The 18,745-nt window shown below is 44.8% G+C and overlaps 1 long non-coding RNA gene across 1 annotated transcript in view; it reads left to right on the top strand.

The window, feature by feature from the left end:
- LOC147027186 (uncharacterized) overlaps positions 1-18,745 on the top strand; it is a 35,550-nt gene continuing 16,805 nt past the window's right edge. Inside the window, exon 1 of the long non-coding RNA XR_015058724.1 lies at positions 1-105. This is a non-coding gene — a long non-coding RNA (uncharacterized LOC147027186). The remainder of the gene's footprint in view (positions 106-18,745) is intronic.

The raw sequence follows: 18,745 nt of genomic DNA, 5'->3' as shown, positions 1-18,745 counted from the left end.
GGGTGTGAACTTTACACCTTCGTTCACTTTGTCCTCGGAAAATAATCCTTTACTCTTGACTTTTCAAAACCAGTCGCTGTGTATCAACAAGACTCCTCTCAAATGGTAAGTTTCACGTGGGTTTGTGTGTATAGGTATATAATTATATAAATAAATATATATATATATATATATATATATATATATATATATGACGTACATTGCTGTACCCACCACCACCACCATGGTGACGTGACCGGTGTGACATGATGGCAATGTGTTGTTAAATTATATGGAGGGTCAAACTGATCATGATGGTTGATAACATGAACGTGAGCCTGGTGAGGTTTTCTGGTTCACTGTGTGTGTGTTTATTTAGAAACACTTGGCTCATTGGTTTTATGAACCCAGATCTGGGGGCTGAACGATGCCACAAACTGCAAGGACACTCGGTGGAGGACATGCCCTCCGCCAGGCTCATGAGATTTACGTTTTGTATCCCACTGGAGAGGCCGTATCTGGATTCGGACCTGAACTAAAATTTAATCTTCTGGTTGTTATCACCTAACCAACTCACCACCAAGTTTCGTCCGAATCCGTGCATAACTTTTCAAGACATCCTGTTTACAAGCAGACAGACAGACAGGAGTAAAAACATCACCTCCATGTCTCTTCGGTGCCGGAGGTAGACATTGACCCTCGTCTCACCTCATCTCTCCTACTTTGCAAACAAGAGTTCAACCATTATCCGTTGTCCCTCTTCCGATGTTTTATTTATTAGTGTATGGATCGGGCATACGTCCACAACTCTAGTTTCATTATCTTGTTGAGCATTCTCATCTGACCCCAGTCTCTCCAATGCTTGACCCCCATGTTCAAATCCCAGGTGTGATATGTCTTGTCTACTCATGTCCTTGTGATGTCACATTACAGTAACCTACCCTTATTTATGCTGAGGTTTTTGTCCTGAATGTGATTCATTATCAAGCTTTACTATGAGTGTTGGTATTTTGTTTAAAACGAAGATACGAAATTCGTGTTTTCATCATTGATTATTAATTTCACCTGGGGGGGGGGGGGTGGGGTGTAACTCACAACCCTGGCCAAGTCATGTCATCACACCAAAATCAGTGAAGTCATCGTGGTATCCAGTAAAAGTAACAACCCCATCTATTTCATACCAAAAGATTTTACAATTGGTATTGGAAAGTTATTTCAACCTGCCATGTGTTATTATCTCAGAGGGTGGCACAAAGGTGGCAAACAAACCATATTGGTGGGTTGGTACTTTGCAGACACAGTTTTGGGTTTCCTGACTGCTAGCAATTATTGGTGGACGTTAAAGATTCCTACATTAATGTAGTAGTAGTAGTAGTAGTAGTAATAGTGGTAGTGCATTTGTTCGAATTGCCACGATTCTATTTCATGTCACTCGATCTCGTCACCCCTGCTAGTACACGGTCAGGACTGCAGTCGGTAAGGTGGAGCATCGTTACCGGGACAGACAGAGAGAGGGAGGGGAAGAAAGAACAAATTACCAAAATAACACATCTATATGAATAAGAGCAAAGTGCCTTGTGGAGAAATACTACAAAGTGCTTTGTTTGTGGTCCAAGTTTCCTTAAAATTTGGAACAGTGTTACCATATTCTGCCGCCTTATATTCTGAGACGATGCGTGAGCGTATCAAACCTTTCAGGCTCACAGCACCGTGTTCCACCACAATCCTTTCAATTATTGCCCTTCCTAGTTTTATATATTGCCATCTTTCCACAAGTTAAAATAAAGTTGACAAGGAGATCTCGTGACTTGCTCTGCTACTTCACCGGGTGTCCGATGATGAAGAGTGTTGGTGAGAAGTGAAGCCAGAAGCGCAAAAGTAAGTTTTTCATCAGTAAGAAAATTAGCTGAAGATGGCGACATTGTAGGTACTTGTGAAATACCGTTTCTCTTTCACCACAAAAGCAGCATTCCTCCGGAATGTTCGTGAAATGCCGCATCATGACTCCAGAGCTGAAGGCACCATGCAGCAATCTCCAACTTAAGTCTGCCATTGTTCTTGGCGTTGGGTGAAGATAGAGTGAACCCCAACATTGATGACTTTGAAAAGTAAGTGGAAGAATCTCACGCCAGGGAGTATCCCGTCGGGTTGCAAGAGCCGTGTAGTGGAGTGAATGCACGACCAGCAGGTATATGTTCTTCCTTGACAGCCCACGGAAGGACATTTTTGCTGCGCCAGGGGGCCAACCCATGTTGTGTGTGGGTGGTGGCTGAGGGAGCTCACAACGTCGTGGTTCGATTTTAAACTCCATGGAGTTGCTGCTAGACATCTGCAAAGTTCCGTCACCCTCATTGGGATTCTCTCGATATAGTGCAGCAGATAATCGTAACAATTGTGCAAATCATGACGAATGCATGAAATTTTTACCGGTGTTAGTACGTACCATAAGCTTCATTTTCAGATCGGGAGGTAAGTCAGATTTTACCTCTGAGGATAGTGAGAGGTCAATGACCTCAATTGCATTGAAATTGTCATTTTTTTCACGATTCTGGTGCAGTTTGTCTGTTTTGGGAATCATTAAAAAGGTATGTTGCCATGTGTTGGTCCCTTTATCTTCTGGAGAGCCTTTATACATAATCACAGGACGCAACCATGACTGAACAAGTGCTTTAAATGAGGTCAGTGACCTCAGAAAACAGATTTCTTGAAATACACATTTAGGTTATTGTGGTGTCCAGAACAGCTTGCATGAAATCGTGTTGTAAGATCATCTGTGCAACCTTAATTTTCAATGTGCACTGAACATAGTCTATAAGCTTAAAGTACAGTGAGGTCAGTTACCTCAGACACATGTATAGTAGATACCGGTACATGTAATACACACACATTATCCATATAGACGCATAAATATAAAGGTGTCTGATTGCACCTAACAGTCTCCCGAACATGCACATAATGCAGTGCACTTGAGTGCAGCCTTGGTGCACTTGCAGCGGCCGGTACATCCCTTCTCGCAGCCGCAGTGGATCAGTTCGTGGCAAGATTTTGATGCCTCTGGCAGTGTCGTCCAAAGAGGTTGCCACTCAGAGGCCTCCTTTGTCCAGCCCAGTCAGATGGGATTGGTAACTCTGGATTCAGGACCAGAGTTTGGTTCCAGCAGTTGCCCTGGAGAGATGCACGCTTGATGTGCTGCCTGCATTGGGGGAATGTTTTCTACAGCCCTCGACTTGTGTGCGAAGAGCTGTTTCCTAGCATCGTTCACTTCCATGGTGTCACTGGTGCGGTCATACATCAGCACAAAGAAGCGCTCCAGCAGTGACATTGACTCCTCACTGACATCACTTGGCATGCATAAGAGTTCTTTAAAGGCATCAGTCACCTGTGGGAACACTTTCCAAATCTCCCAGGCAGTCTTCTTCCCTCTGCCAGCAAAAGAAGACACAGTGTCGCACCCTGTGAGGGCATGGAAGATGGGGAGAGTAGCACATTGTCTTGGGTTCATGGCGGCAGCCAGTTGGTGAACAGCTATGTACCGGAAGCTGGATCCAGTACCAAGAGCTATCCACAGCTCATCAGGATTGATGTTGTTGAATGAAGCCACAGCCAGTACCACAACATCAGTATCCACAGTGTGTATGGCCACCTTCCTGATCCCCTTCTGCACAGCATCTGCCACACGTAGAAGCAGGCGAGTGTCCGCCTCCTCGTGTGAACATGGGGCGAGGCTGGTCAAGTCGGACTCGGCAGGAGAGCACAGGACCTCAGTTCCACATGTTGCATAGATTTCCTTGCCATCTGCTATTGGAAGACGAATGGCCTCTCGTGACGGGAAACCAAAGAGCTCAGTCTTGTTTTGATCCACACGAAGGAAGTCCTTCCAGTTCTTAGGCATAACGGTAGAGGGAGCCACTCTCTTCCTAACGCCCTTGCCCCTCTTCTGTCTGGTCGTGCCTTTCAGGCTGTCCAGGTAGATATACAACCCAGACGAGGTCGAGTGTTGACCTTTTCGAGTTGAGTAGAGATGTAAGGTGCAAAGACTGTGTTCACATACTCTTCAAAGGTCTTTGCCGTTACAGGATTGAGCATTTGAACAATAGCTGCTCCGTCAAGGATTGTGGCATCAATCCCAGGTGCGCTTGTGGTTTCGGGTTGGTCTGATTTCAGGCAGTGTAATGGATCTGCTTTGACTCCAAGGCGCAGTTTCCCTCCTGTTGATAATGCTGGTGGGGCTGCCTGGTTCTCGTGGCAGAATAACTGGTCCAGACCCCCATCACGTGATTGGCAGGCAATATACAGCCTCGAGAAGAGACTACAGTCACTCTTCACTGCGGCGAGTTGGATCTGCTGCTTTGACTGCGTCTTGGTCTGTGGCTGACTGAAGAGTGGCAACTTGTTCTTGGGCAGTGTTTCTGTAACTGGCTTCGTGCATCGTTCCAGTCTTTCTTCAAACAAACTTTGTGTTCTGCTCCTCACCAAGGGACTCAATCTTCCTCACAGTTTCTGCCACTGGGGTGTCCATGATGTCTCTCGTGTCAAGGACCAGTAGGTCAAAGCTTGACATCTGTAAGTAACTACCAACACTGTGTGGAATATGTAGACACTTCTATTGGAACACAAATGCATGGTTTGTACATCATAAACATGTTTACCATTAACGAATGAAACCAAACATCAATATTTTTATATTTTTAGGTCATTGACCTCTCACTGTCGTCAGAGGTCAAAGCTAGACACCTGTAAATAATTACCAACGCTGTGTGGAATATGTAGACACTTTTATTGGAACACAAATGCATGGTTTGTACATCATAAACATGTTTACCATTAACCAATGATGCCAAACATCAATATTTTGATACTTTGAGATCATTGACCTCTCACGATCCTCAGAGGTCAAATCTGCCTTACCTCCCAATCTGAAAATGAAGCTTATGGCATGTAGTAACACTGGTAGAAATTTCATGCTTTCGTCATAATTTGCACAATTCTTATGATACGAGAGATTATCAGCTGTACTAATATGCCAAGCAATCAGGAGGCAAAGACATTTTAACCTCTTGGAAGATCCTTGAGGGGGTTCTAATTGTCCGTAGGCCCATTTTCGCTGCGAGTTCGTAGTAGTAGTAGTCGTAACCCCACGCATGTTAAGCGAAAAGCAGTTGGTTTACTTCTGTCTGTCTGCAAACATCAGTTTTTTATTGAGGAGCAACTTATTTAAATTGAATGTTATATTTTGAACCCGAATCAGAAAACAAACCTGTAGTTCAGTAGTACTATGGCTCTGAATTTGTTCTGACTACGCATGTGCAGAGAGGAGAGAGATAATTTTTCTTACTCTGTCTGTCTGTGTGGAAGTCAAACAAAATTGAAGATCATTCCAAATGGGAAACGTACTGTTTTTAAGAACGCCATAGAGGACACAAACAACAGGCATGAAGAACTATTGTAACGTGATAAAGTGGTGTGAAGGTCACTGCATCAACGGCGGTTAACTTCCGGAATTTATTTTCTATCACCATTTAAATCTTTGTTTTTAATTCGTTCTGCCTTCCTTTGCCACCTCCGCAGACCGGTTTTTTTGTGCTGAATTTAGCAACTATATTCTTTCTTTCATTAAAATATTAATTTTATTTCAATTGAATTATATACTTGAATCCTGGATCACACAAATTTCCTTTTTAGCACTTTCAAAACTCTTCCGTTTAACAGTACTTGGACAAAATATTACGGCATTGTACATCATCACGACCAATGAAATTTTCCGCTCATAGACCCCGCCCATGTCCATGTTTCTCTTTAATGAACTCTCCAGTTGTAGTGGTGGTGCTTTTGCTGCAATGAGAGACTGGCTGCAGAGGTTTTGCTCTCACGGAGCAAAAAAAGCTCGGGCAGGCATAAGTTTTCTGTTGAGTGTCGCTCGACTTTCCCACGGACTGCATGCCCCATGGTGGGAATAGTGTAGCAGCAAAGCAAACCTGTTGTGCATTTTGTGATACAAGCACCAAATTTGGCACAAATGTACATTAATATGTTGCGAACATTTTCAGATCTTGGGCCACTTGAAATTCTCTCCTTATGTCTGCCATGTTGGATTTCAAAATGGCCACCACTTGAAATCTACATTTGCTATTATCTCTCGACGTAATGCAGCTATTGACTTGATTCTGGGATCTAAATGTATGTTTTTGGGGGCAAGGAATCCAATGGTACCATTTTAAACTTAATATTATCTATCACAGTCTGTTATATAATTTTATTTGGAAATTATCAAGGCAAATATTGGATTCAACACAATACTTTGAAAAGAACGTCTTAGTTCTGTAAATGTCCTAGGTATAATACTGACATGCTATATGGTCTAGTATTTGAGGCTAGGTGTACTGGTATCTGAGGCTCGGTATATACCGGTACTGAAGATACGTGTACATAAACAGTGTCATGTTTACAAGTTCAGCATTGCATTCAGCATAACAAGTACATGTATGTTGTTGACTCATCGTCATGTGCGGTCCCCTTCACACACACAGAGGGCTGTACACTGAAGGGCAGCCTTTTTGCTCTTGCAGCGCCTCACACACCCTTTCTTGCACTTGCTGTGAGCTGCCTCAGTTAGCCTGGTCCAGTAAGGTGTGTACTGTCATTCTCCAGTCCTTGACCAACCCCAGTTGGTTGGTGGAGGGAGCTCTGGTGCTAGCAGCAGTATCTGACCCCACACATGTCCACCTTGATACATTGCCCTCTTGACATGTTCCTCCAGAGCTGCCTTCGTTGGAGGGATGAGCTGCACATTGTTCTTCCTTGCGAAGAGTTTCCTCCTGGCCTTGTCAATGTCTGTGCATTTGCTGGTTCGATCATACAACAGGATCACGAACCTCTCGATGATGCGCATTGCATCGTCTGGTATGTCACGAGGTGCAGAGGACAGCAGCAGCAGCGCCTCAGTGAGTTCTGGCAGTACCGTCCAGACTGCCCACGCAGTCTTCTTGCCATGTCTATGAAAACTAGACACAGTGTCGCATCCAGTTAGAGTGTGGAACATTGGCAGTGCACGAGCCTTCTCTCGTCCCAATCCAGCTGCTATTTCGTGTGCTGCTAGGTATCGGAAACTCTGGCCTGTTCCGAATGCCAGCCACAGTTTGTCTTCTGGTTGCAACTCCTGTGCCAGGGACACTGCCAGCACCACAACATTGGTGTCTACATTCCGGATGAGTATTGCATGGTGTCCATGCTGGACTGCGTGAGATGCATGCAGCAACATCCAACTGTCAGCTTCTTCATGGTTACATGGGGCGAGTGAGGTCAGATCTGGCAGTAGTGGCTTGCTGAGCACTGCCTCTCCATCAGTAATGACGAGTTGCTTGTCCTCCTGGTCAAACCATTCCATGAGAGCTGCTGAGAGGAACCTGAACAGCTCGGTCTTGTTGCTGTCCACTCGTAGGAAGTTCTGCCAGTTTCCTGGTATGACTGCGGCAGACACCACACGTCTCCGCACACCTTGTCCCTACTTCGCACGTGTACTACCTTTCAGTAAATCAGCAAGGTAAGTATCCCAGACCAGATCCAGGCGTGACACAGTTTGCAGCTTCGTGGACATATATGGGATGAAGATCTGTTGTGCATACTCTTCAAAGGTCTTCGATGCAGCCGGCTTCAGCATCTGGACGATGGCTGCTCCATCAAGCACAATACAGGTCGTGACAGGAGTCTCTGTCTTTGCGTCGGAGACTTCTTCCAAGCATGTGAGGAGATCACTCTTGGTACCAGTGCAGAGGCTTCCACCATCAGACAATGCAGGAGGACATGCCTGATTCTCGTGACAAAAGAACTCCTCAAGGTTTCGATCCCTCGTCTGGCAGCCAATGTACAGGCGTGCGAAGAGTTCACGGTCATTCTTGATGGAGGCGAGCTGTTGCTGACCTATGCTCTGGCTTCTTGGAGTGGAAGTGCTGAACACCATCAGCTTGTTACGAGGAATGGGTGCATCCACTGCCTTTGTTCTGTCCAACAGACACTCTCTGGTGAAAGCCTCGAACTGCTCTTGGCCAATCCTCTTGGCATTCATCACGGTCTCCACAGCAGCAGGATCTGCGATCTCCTTTGTGTCCAGTTTGACTACATCCTGACTCTCCTCCTCGAATGGGTTGCCCATCTCCTCTATGACACCGACGAGAGAGCGAACATCTTTCACAAATGAGGCCTGTACACTTGGCGTCTGATCATGATGACGTGTGTCTGCTGTTTGCAGTCTCCAGTGTTGGTTCCCATCCTGGAATTCTTCGATCACCCTGGCAACTTCTGGTCCCGCAACCATCCAGCGACGTAGGGCACTAGGGTTGTCAGTGAACCCAACTGCTCCACCGTCTCCTTTGATGCAGGCATTATTCTGATCATGTGCCTGGTCAATCGGGATTGAAGAGAACACCCTCTGTGTTTTCTAAATGGTGAAGTGGCTTTCCCTGAATTTCCTGGCTACATCTGGGTGTTTGGTGAGTTCAGCCATGTCCTTCAGGTGCACTGGTATACACCTAGCATAGTGGGTGTGATCCAGTGCATGGAACCAGGGGACCAGCTCTGTCAGAGCTTCGAGGTACATCATTAACGATCCCTGCCTGAGAGAACGCACATACACTAGAACCAACAGTTCTAGTTCCAGCACGGTTGCCAATAGTGAAACTGGGGGATATCTTCTCCTCTCTGGCATCATTGAAAATGCTACCATTGGATTCCTTGCCCCCAACAACATACATTCAGTTACCAGAATCAAGTCAATAGCTGCATTACGTCCAGAGATAATAACAAATGGAGATTTCAAGTGGCGGCCATTTTTAAATCCAATATGGCGGACATAAAGAGAGAATTTCAAGTGGCCCAATATCTGAAAATGATCGCAACATATTAATGGACATTTCTGCCAAATTTGGTGCTTGTATCACAAAATGCACAATTCTTTTGAATATTTGGGCGAAGCCGCCCCACTAGAACTGCATTGGACAAGGTGGAGCATTTTAACGAGAAAACACTACCAAGACAGATAAAGAGGTAGTGGGGTGGATATGTGAAATCAGTGTGCACTTCTGGAAAGAAGCATGAAACTTTGCCCGAGGGGGTTTTTGGGTGTGCCGATTTCAAAATTTGTGGGAACCACGATGTCAGTCCAGCGGTTCCCGCCAAAATTTGAGAAAATCAAAATGGCCGCCGCAAAACACATTTTTTCCCATTAAACGACTCTAAGTAGCCTGATTTCCTTGATCTTATGTTTTCGAGGTCAAGGAATCCAATAAAACACATGTGAAGACTCTTAACATATATCTTTATTGTAAAAAAAAAGATTTAAAACGCCCATAGCGCAATTTCCTACAACAGTCAACATCAAAAGTGAGTGCACCGATTGCCATCTTGGCATCAAGACAATTTTTTATGAGTTTAAGGGATCCAATTGTGTATCATTCGTTCTGTTAAAGGGACACCTATGCGACACAACAAAATGACATGAACAAGTTCCAAGAATTACCACCAGGGGTTTACTATTGCTTCAGTAGCCAGGCTTAACTCTGTACTATTCAGCCATGGAATGATCAGTTACAACACATGTAGTTCCTTTAGCATATGTATTTCTCAATACTGCAGGAACTATATGATGGAAAAACTAGGAAAACCATGTGCTAACTGTGCAGCATATGTGTCCATTTAAAATGTTGTCGAATTACTCTAACATATCAGTCACTATGTCACTGTAGTGTTGTGTTAACATGGACAAGATTTACTTCTTACTCTCTGTTACACTGTCCCGATCAGAGGCACAACTATGTACATGGCAGATTTGCTTTGACACAAGTGCATCTTTTAGTGCATTCCTTTTTGCATCTGCATTTCAACAGTTCTTGACAACCTTTGGCAGAGTAGACCAGCATGCAGTCCATGGGGAATCATCTTTCACTCTCACCTCGCCCCATATATCTGGTGATGGAACATTGGGCTTTCCTACAAGTGACTGTCCTCAGGTATGCCCTGCCTGATAAACAGCCCTTTTCACATGCTGTTCTCGGGCATGTAATGTTGGAGGAATGTTTTCCATCTTACGGTTGTCGGTGAACAACTGCTTCCTGGATTCATTCACATGGCAAAGTGCAGATGTTCGCTGATACAAGAGAACAACATATCTTTCTATTTGGTCCATATCATCTTGGGATATCTGAGCTGGAGCACGAGATAAACTAAGGAAAGTAGGTGTAAGCTGAGGCATACTTTGCCAAACTGCCCAAGTTGTTTTCTTTCCAATTCCAAAGAAGGCAGAAACAGTATCACGTCCTGATATTGCATGCATAAACAGAAGACCCCAAGATGCATCATCACCTAATTCACCTGAAAACAGGTGACAGGGGATATACCGTACTTTAGATCCATGACCAAATGCCACCCATATTTCACACTCCTTTAAGACACTTGCCACAGCAGTTGCAATAACCACCACATCGGTATCCGTAGCATGTATCATCAGCTTGGTGAATCCGTGATTGAATGAATTGAAACCATGAAACAGGAGCCGTGTGTCCGCTTCCTCATGAGTGCAAGACAAGTCCGAGAGATTGGATATGGGTGATGAAACAACTTTCTCACCATGTGTAGAGATGACTAGCTTCCGTTCGGGGGGTTGAAACTCCTGTATTGTACTGGCTAGGAGTTTGAACAGACTCTCTTTGTTCGAATTGCAACGCAGGAAATTCTTCCAGTTGATAGGCATGTTTGTGTTGTTGGCAACTCTGAGATTGTTTCCAGATCCACGGTTCTGTCGTGTCTGTGCCTTGAGGCTGTCCTCCTTGTATACATCCCAGACTACATCCAAACGAACAACATCCTGGACAACGAACAACATCATGCATTCCAAATATGGCAGGAACACCAGTTGTGATTATTCCTTGAAAGTTTTGACAGAAGCCTTTGACTTCTTCGGATCGAGTATATGCACAAGGGCAGCGCCATGAACAATTTTTACATCCACTTTTGGAACAGATTCTGCTTGAGGTACCAATGATTCCAAACATTCCATCAAGTCTGATTTGCTTGATTGGTGCATGATGCGATTCGCTGCTAATGATGGAGGCCAGGCATGATTTTCATGCCTGAAGAAAGCATCTATATCACTGTCTCTCGCCTGGCATGATATATACATCCTTGAGAAGAGATGTACATAATTGAGTTGTGAAATGCTTATGCTCAATGGCACATGGTTCAGTTCATTAAGGGCAGATAAATTCGTAGCTAGTGTTGCATAACCTTTTATGGATGGGTTTATGAGATTTCCACCATGTTCTTGACACAGAGCACAAATGTCCCAGTTTGTCGGTTGAACCGGTGCAGTACATGCCCGAGGAGCAAGTTTAAGTCTTTTGGACATGGCAATCAGCCAGATGATCATCACCACATGGAAGTCACTGGTTTCTGAAAAATAGGAAAGATAACTTGGTGAATATACTTGAATAAATGTATTTCCAGTTCATCTCGTCACGTTTAGGTCCGGATACTTTTGATTATAATCCTGCTGACGAGAAATATCATTATCAATAATCTGTGCTTTGTATCTAAACACTGAAAGAAGCTCTGAAATGTGAAATCACTGAAATGAGTTGAATCAATTAAGCATGTATAATGTGAGACATTGAAAGTCACCAATGTCATCTGAATGTTCTGCATTAAATGATGAATGAGTAAAACAACATCAGATTGGATGATGAAAGTTTGTGTTTTATTACATTTATTACATTTACACAATTTGCTATGCATTTATATGACAATGGTGCAGGAATAACATCAAGAATGTGCTAAATTCAAGCCTTACCAGGTTTCTGCTCTAGTGGCACAAACACAATTATTTAAGGAATTAAGGTTTGGTGCAAATCACTATGATACGTTTCTATGAAAATTAGTGTTATAACAGCAATATTTTAAAATTTTCAGCATGAAGATGTAGGTTATGAGTCTTCTCATGTGTTTTATTGGATTCCTTGACCTCAAAAGCATGGGTATAAACGTCAAGATCAGGGCAATCGGGCTACTTAGAGCAGTTTTATGGGCAAAAATGTGTTTTGCGGCGGTCATTTTGAATTTCTTAATTTTTGGCGAGAACCGCTGGAGTGATATCGTGGTTCCCGCAATTTTTGAAATCGGCATACCCAAAACCTCCCCAGGGCAATGTTTCATGCTTCTTTCCAGAAGTGCACAACTCCACCAAAAACGTTACATATCCGCCCACTAAGGTAGAAAACAAGACAAAATGTTGTATGTTTAAAAAATAACAAGAATCAGCGATTACCGACCATCGCCGGGACTTTTGTGTGGTGTTTACAATCATCTTATGTATTTATTGTAGATATAGTTACATTCTGTACTTTATACATGTACTGATGTTCTTTGATGCATGTACTTTACAGACGTCATCTCATTCTTCATAGTATATCCTTTAGAGACGTACTTGCATTCTCATTGTACTTACTTTCTCGAGGTTATATAGTTTTTAGTTCCATAAAGTCACGTCCAACTTCTGTTGACTTTCATGATCAGATTTCTCCAAACATCCCTGTTCTGCACCGCTTCCTGAAGTTCTGGCAGAGACAACTTGGTTGTAGCCTTTACCCCAACCTTCCAGCACATACCCAGTCTCCCTCTTCCTCTTCTTCCCTCAACCATACTCAGCATAGTTGACTTCTCCAGACTTTTGTTTTATGCACGTATGATGTGGCCAAAGCATGACGTTTTCTGTTTTAGCATCCGCGCTTCGAATGTACATGGTGGTCCAATTTATTCAAACACTGATTTGTTTGTTATTTTTACAATTCATGGAACTTTTAACATTGATCTCCAACAACACATTTCAAAACTGTCAATCTTCCTCTTTTCTTTCTTTGTCACTCCATGACGAACATCCATATTATATTGCAACTGTAAATATCAGAACATCATCTTGATTTGTATCATCACATCTTTATGTTTTCAGATCCTTGACAATCCTGACGTTGCTGTTCTCCCCAACGCCAACCATCTATTAATTTCTCCTCCACATTTTCCATTCAATTCAATTTTTTAACCCAGGAAGATGAAACTTTTCACTCTTTCCACATGATCGTCTCCAAATCTAAACACAGGAATCTTCACAGTTGACAAGATGTTAGTATTTTTTTTAGTTTTAAATAAAGACAAGCTTTTCCACCTTCCTTCTTCACTGTCTGCAGCAGCTTCATCAAGCCCTCTTTATTTTCTGCCAACAGAGTGGTATCACCAGCAAACCTTATTTTGTTGATTCATCTTTCTCTAATCCTGACATCAGCCTCTATGTCATCCATGTTTGATTTCCTCATGATGTACTCACTACACAGATTGAACAAGTAAGAGGAGAGAATGAACGGCTGTCTGACCCCTTTTCCAATTCCAAACCTTTCTGTCTCTCCATACTCTGTTCTTACTGTGGATTATTCTATCGTATACAGGCTTCTTATCATACATATTAAATGCTCCAACATCTAAATTTATCTCAGCATAATCCACATCAATTCATGATCAACACAATCAGAAAATCTACTTTCATATACCTACATATTGCCTTCAGAAAGTATTAAAACCCCTCGACATTTTTCACATTTTGTTGTGTTACAGGCCGAATTTAAAATGGATTAGCTTATAAACTATTTGTCACTGATCTCCACAAAAAGCCCATAATGACAAAGTGAAAACATGTTTTTAGAAACTTTTACAAATTAATGAGAAATGAAAAGTTGAAATGTCTTGCATCAATAGGTATTCAACCCCTTTGCTATGACACTCCAAATTTCATTCAGGTGCATCCAATTTCCTTTGATCATCCTTGAGATATCTCTACAACTTGATTGGAGTCCACCTGTGGCCAAATCAATTGATTGCACATGATTTAGAAAGAAACATATTGTTGCGGTCCTACAAAACAGCATGCTTCTAGGGCAATGTCTCTCAACATACAGTGATCCCCAGGCAGTTATTTTGTCAGCCTTCGTGCAGTTAGACATTCCCTTCATGGCTGTTGGGTTAACGGGATGAAGTGCGTTGCGTGGGTCTTATAGCTCGGTCTATTAACTATATCTCTATCTTCTATTCTGATTTTCATTCCAACCCTTTCCTTTTAGCCATGGTACAAATCAAGCAAGCAAGCAAACACACCACAATATGAATCGCAAACATACCACGCAGCCTCCCATGGCTGAGAATCAACATAAGCACAAACACATTATGCAGTACGCGCATGACGCGCCGTTTCATTCAAATCTGCGCACCAATTTCCAACGGAATCTCACCTTGCTCACCACGTCACTCACCAAAACATCACCACTTTGACCACCAACACCTCCCGCACACAGGAAAAATATTTCCGCACTCCCTCGTACCTCTGCATCGCTACAATTCACCACTAAACAGAGGTGTGCTGCACGACTGAGGCTGTACTCGAACCGCGTGATAAGTGGGATGAGCAACGGACGTTAATAGTACCAACCGCATCTCGCCGGGAATGTCCCGGGTGAGCAGGCGGGATTGATATGACCCTTGTCCAGTCACCAGAACCAGGCAAGACGGGCGGCAAGGAGGGGTCATGGGAAAGGTGATCCGCGAGTTTGATATGGAGCCCGGGTGTGCATTTTGGCTCATGAGAGGGGAGGAGGCATCAGTGGTGGGTGTGCATTGCTCTCCGGCATTCAAACTGCACTTGAATCACGTTCAGGGCCAGTTTGCCGACTTTCCACGATGTTGAGTCAAGGCCGCTTCATGCCGGATGTACGAATGAGACTGCTTCCGGCCCCAGGAGCCTGGCAGGGCGTAGATAGGGCCGCTGTGGCCCAATAGAGAAGTGGCATTCGGGTCACAGCACGTGGCTTCGGGTCATCACCCCACCCTTCGCCCGGGGCTCATAAAAGGAGGAGTGCGGAGCCACTCAACCTCCTCTTCGCCTCTTTTCTTTGCTACCTTCTTCTCTGCTCGTCTCAGCTCTGCGTTGGCTGCTCCTCGTTGCCTCTGCCCTTCGCTGACTCTTCACTCACAGTTGGTGTGTGACTGAGAAGTGCTTATTCCGGAGGACCAATGCGAAGCGCACGTTGCCACGAGCCCCAGCAAAGTGACTAAGCCGGAGATAATTACGCCAACTCTTGAGGTGGGAACGCTCAAGCGGAGCATCCCACGGAGGTACACGCTACACGAGCAAACCCATGCATGACTAGGTTAAGGATCTGTTGACTTACGCATCTACTCTCCTCCCTCTCTCTCTTTCCACCCTTCTATCTCATCCCCTTCGGACGCACAAAAGAGCATCATTACTGACTCACAATCACATTTTCCTCTGGCACGACATCGCACCCCCCCCCCATATTGCATTCCACCACACCTCTCACTCCCACACCTTAGACACCAGTATTTCTCCCCCCTACCTCTCCCCTAAGTCTACTGGGTTGTATTGGTCGTCCGACCGTGCCAAGTATTGGGAGGCCGTTTATACTCATATTCTCTCCTTCTTTCTGGCTATCTAATCTTCCTCGGGTGTGTGTGTGTGTGTGTGTGTGTGTGTGTGTGTGTGTGTGTGTGTGTGTGTGTGTGTGTGTGTGTGTGTGTGTGTGTGTGTGTGTGTGTGATGGCACCTGTCGAAGCATAAGTTAAGATTGTAGAAGTGATAACGGGATAAGTCTGCGCTGTGTCTGCTTTTGTAAATTGCTTGCCTTTTGTCGCACCCCACGAATTCCTTGCCATCCCTTCTGTACATAATAATAAATCCAATTTACTGTGCCACATACCTTTCCTCGCTTGATTGGAAATGAATGCTTGTGAAGAAATGTTCCCACCTCGTTTTCATCTTTTCCTTCATTGGTCCAGCATGGTTCGTATTCCAGCCTAGCTGGGACGTTATCCCCCAACGATCTGTTTTTCTAGCCGGTATGTTGTTGGGCAGTTGTGCTCGGCTGCAACTGATCCGGTAAAGTGATCTGGTTTGAACAAGGCATACCAAGAGCGTGTCTCCCGTTAATTAGATCATGTGACAATTAGGTAAATGGTATTTATTAGACGGAGGACCCTAAGTCACATGGTCGAGTTATCGGCGTTCACGGTCGATTAGCGACCCGCCGCGTCACAAAGTAATTCGTGTGTGACGGCCTGCAATTCCAGAGAGTCTGGTGGGAAGCCGAGGTAGCTTCCTCCTCGTGGTCTTCTCGCCCTTGACCCCCGGGTCTGCAACAATATCTTTCTATATAAGGTACCACAGTTTGCAGTGCATGCCAGAGCAAAACCTCAACCTTGAAGTCCAAGGAACTGTCCATAGAACTCAGTGAGATAATTGTGAGGAGGCATGGATCTGGGGAAGGGTATAAAACAATTTCTAGAGTGTTGAAAGTTCCAAAGAGCACTGTGAGCTCCTTCATAAGGAAATGGAAAGCAAAGGGAACTCCCCAGACTCTTCGTAGAGCTGGGCATCTGACGAAACTAAGCAACCGGGCAAGAGAGACCTTAGTCAAGGAGGTGACCAAGAACCCAATGACCATTCACAAACTTATCCCCTCTCGTCTTCAGTGGTCCTACCCTCTCCCCCCCCCCCCCGTGGTACACTGAAGCGTGTGGCGACGCAGTTGTCCTGAAACAACTTGTCTTTGCCTCATGGAAAACAAATCCAACTGAGGGTAATCTCAGTTCCTTCCATAACGCTTGGAACAAGTGTGTATCTCCCCTCAGGAGAGCAAGAAAATAACATATTTCGAATCTCAAGTTTGAACTCTCAAACCTCTCTCCCTCCTCCAAATCCTGGTGGCGTCGAGTTAAATCTGTTTCTAGTGTATGTTTCCCCTCCATCCCCTCCCTTACCTCAAATGGCCACACTGTTGGCACTGCACGTGAAAAGGCTGAATGCGTAAACTCCGTGTTTGCTTCTAAATATTGTGTCCAAACCCATCACTTTCTGCACCCACCTTACCCAGTTGCACCCAGCTGTTCCGGCACTCTGTATCCTTTTCTCCCGACAAGGTAGAGAGCTTGCTGTCAAACCTCGACTCAGATTCTGCAACCGGTTCAGATGGCATCAGCCTACATGTCCTAAAAACGTGCTCTGCTTCTCTCTCTATCTCTATCTCTATCTCTATCTCTATCTCTATCTCTATCTCTATCTCTCACCCTCTCACCCTCTCACCCTCTCACCCTCTCAAGGTCATCTGCCTTCTGCTTGGGAATCAGCAAACATTACTGCTCTGCATAAAAAGGTGCAAAAACAGATCCCTGCAACGACAGACCAATCGGCCTTCTCCCAATCATCAGCAAGGTCATGGAATCCATCATCACTTCAGACATTAAATCCTTCCTCTTCTCCAATGGCTTGATTTCTGATCATCAATTTGGTTTCAGACCAGGTCACTCTACCCTGGATATGCTGCTTCTGCTCTCCAAACAATGGACGGGGGAACTCAATGCCAAACATGTCATTAAAGCCATATCCCTCAACCTATTGCGTGCTTTCGATACGGTCTGGTACTCTGCCCTGCTTACCAAACTCTCTTCCTATGGTATTCAAGGACATCTCCACTTATGGCTCGCAGACTTCATCTCCTGTCGCAGTCAACGTGTGGCCCAAAATGGAGTTCTCTCATCTCCTCTTCCTGTCCAGGCTGGAGTTCCTCAAGGCAGTGTTCTGGGCCTTGTGCTTTTTCTGGTTTTCATCAATGATCTTTCCAACTCTCTGGAAAATCCTCTTTATCTCTCTGCTGATGACTCGACCCTCTACCGTAACATCTGTCATCTCTCAGATCAGCAAGCAGCAGCTTCATCGCTCTGTACAGATCTAGATAAAATCACAAACTGGTCCAACACGTGGAACATGTCTTTCAATCCGGACAAATCTCACACTCTCACTATGTCTCTCTGAAAGGACAATCTGGAACACCCCTGCCCCCTCCCCCCACCGACTTTCTCAACATTCCTCTTGAAGAAGTCCTTTCATTCAAGCTTCTGGGTCTCACTATCTGCCATGATCTTTCTTGGGAAAGCCACATTTTCAAATTGGCCTCCAAAGCCAGTCGCCGACTGAGCATCCTCTGACATGCAAAGTCCTTCCTTGGCACACCTGAGCGCCTGACCACATACAAAGCTTTTGTCTGCAGCCTGATGGAGTACTGCTCTCCCTTCTGGGCTGGTGCTCCTGCCTCTCACCTTTCTCGGTCTCACGCTGTGGAAAAGAAGGCATTTTGGATGATTGGCATCTCCCGCGGTGAGGCTGAGAATTTGGGCCTATCACTCTCACACCACAGGCAGGTCGGTGGTCTTTCTATTGTCTACTGTCTCCTCTCCGGTCTCGCCCCCCCCCCCTCCGCTCTGTCTGCGATAATTCCATATCTGCGATAATTCCATATTCCATATCTGTCCCCCCATAATTCTGCAGGGCGCTCAAGGTCCACCAGCAACCTCCTTCTGGTAAAACTGCCAAAATCAAGAATCACTTCCCCGTATCCCCGTAATCACAAGAATCTTGTTTACCCCGTATTCTCTACCCCATGTCTCTCCCTTCATAGACCTCCTTATGTTTGTGTTCCCCACTGTTTTGTCCTTCCCTCTCCTGCCCCTCTTGCGTCATGCCCCCCTTGTTGTCCATTGTGTGTTAGCTCTCATATGATCCTTGACAATGTATCCTTGTACCGAGACATCAGCTTGTCACTCAGGGGGATACAGAGTGCTGGAATCCCCGGTTGTCCTCCGTAGAGCCGGACCTGGGGCCACCGCTCAC

The sequence above is a fragment of the Eptatretus burgeri genome, chromosome 5 (genome assembly GCF_056783735.1).
Source record: "Eptatretus burgeri isolate ZD-2024b chromosome 5, Ebu_testis_v1, whole genome shotgun sequence".
NCBI classification, from domain to species: domain Eukaryota; kingdom Metazoa; phylum Chordata; class Myxini; order Myxiniformes; family Myxinidae; genus Eptatretus; species Eptatretus burgeri.
The sequence above is the reverse complement of the archived record's forward strand: the minus strand, read 5'-3'. Positions and strand labels throughout refer to the sequence as shown.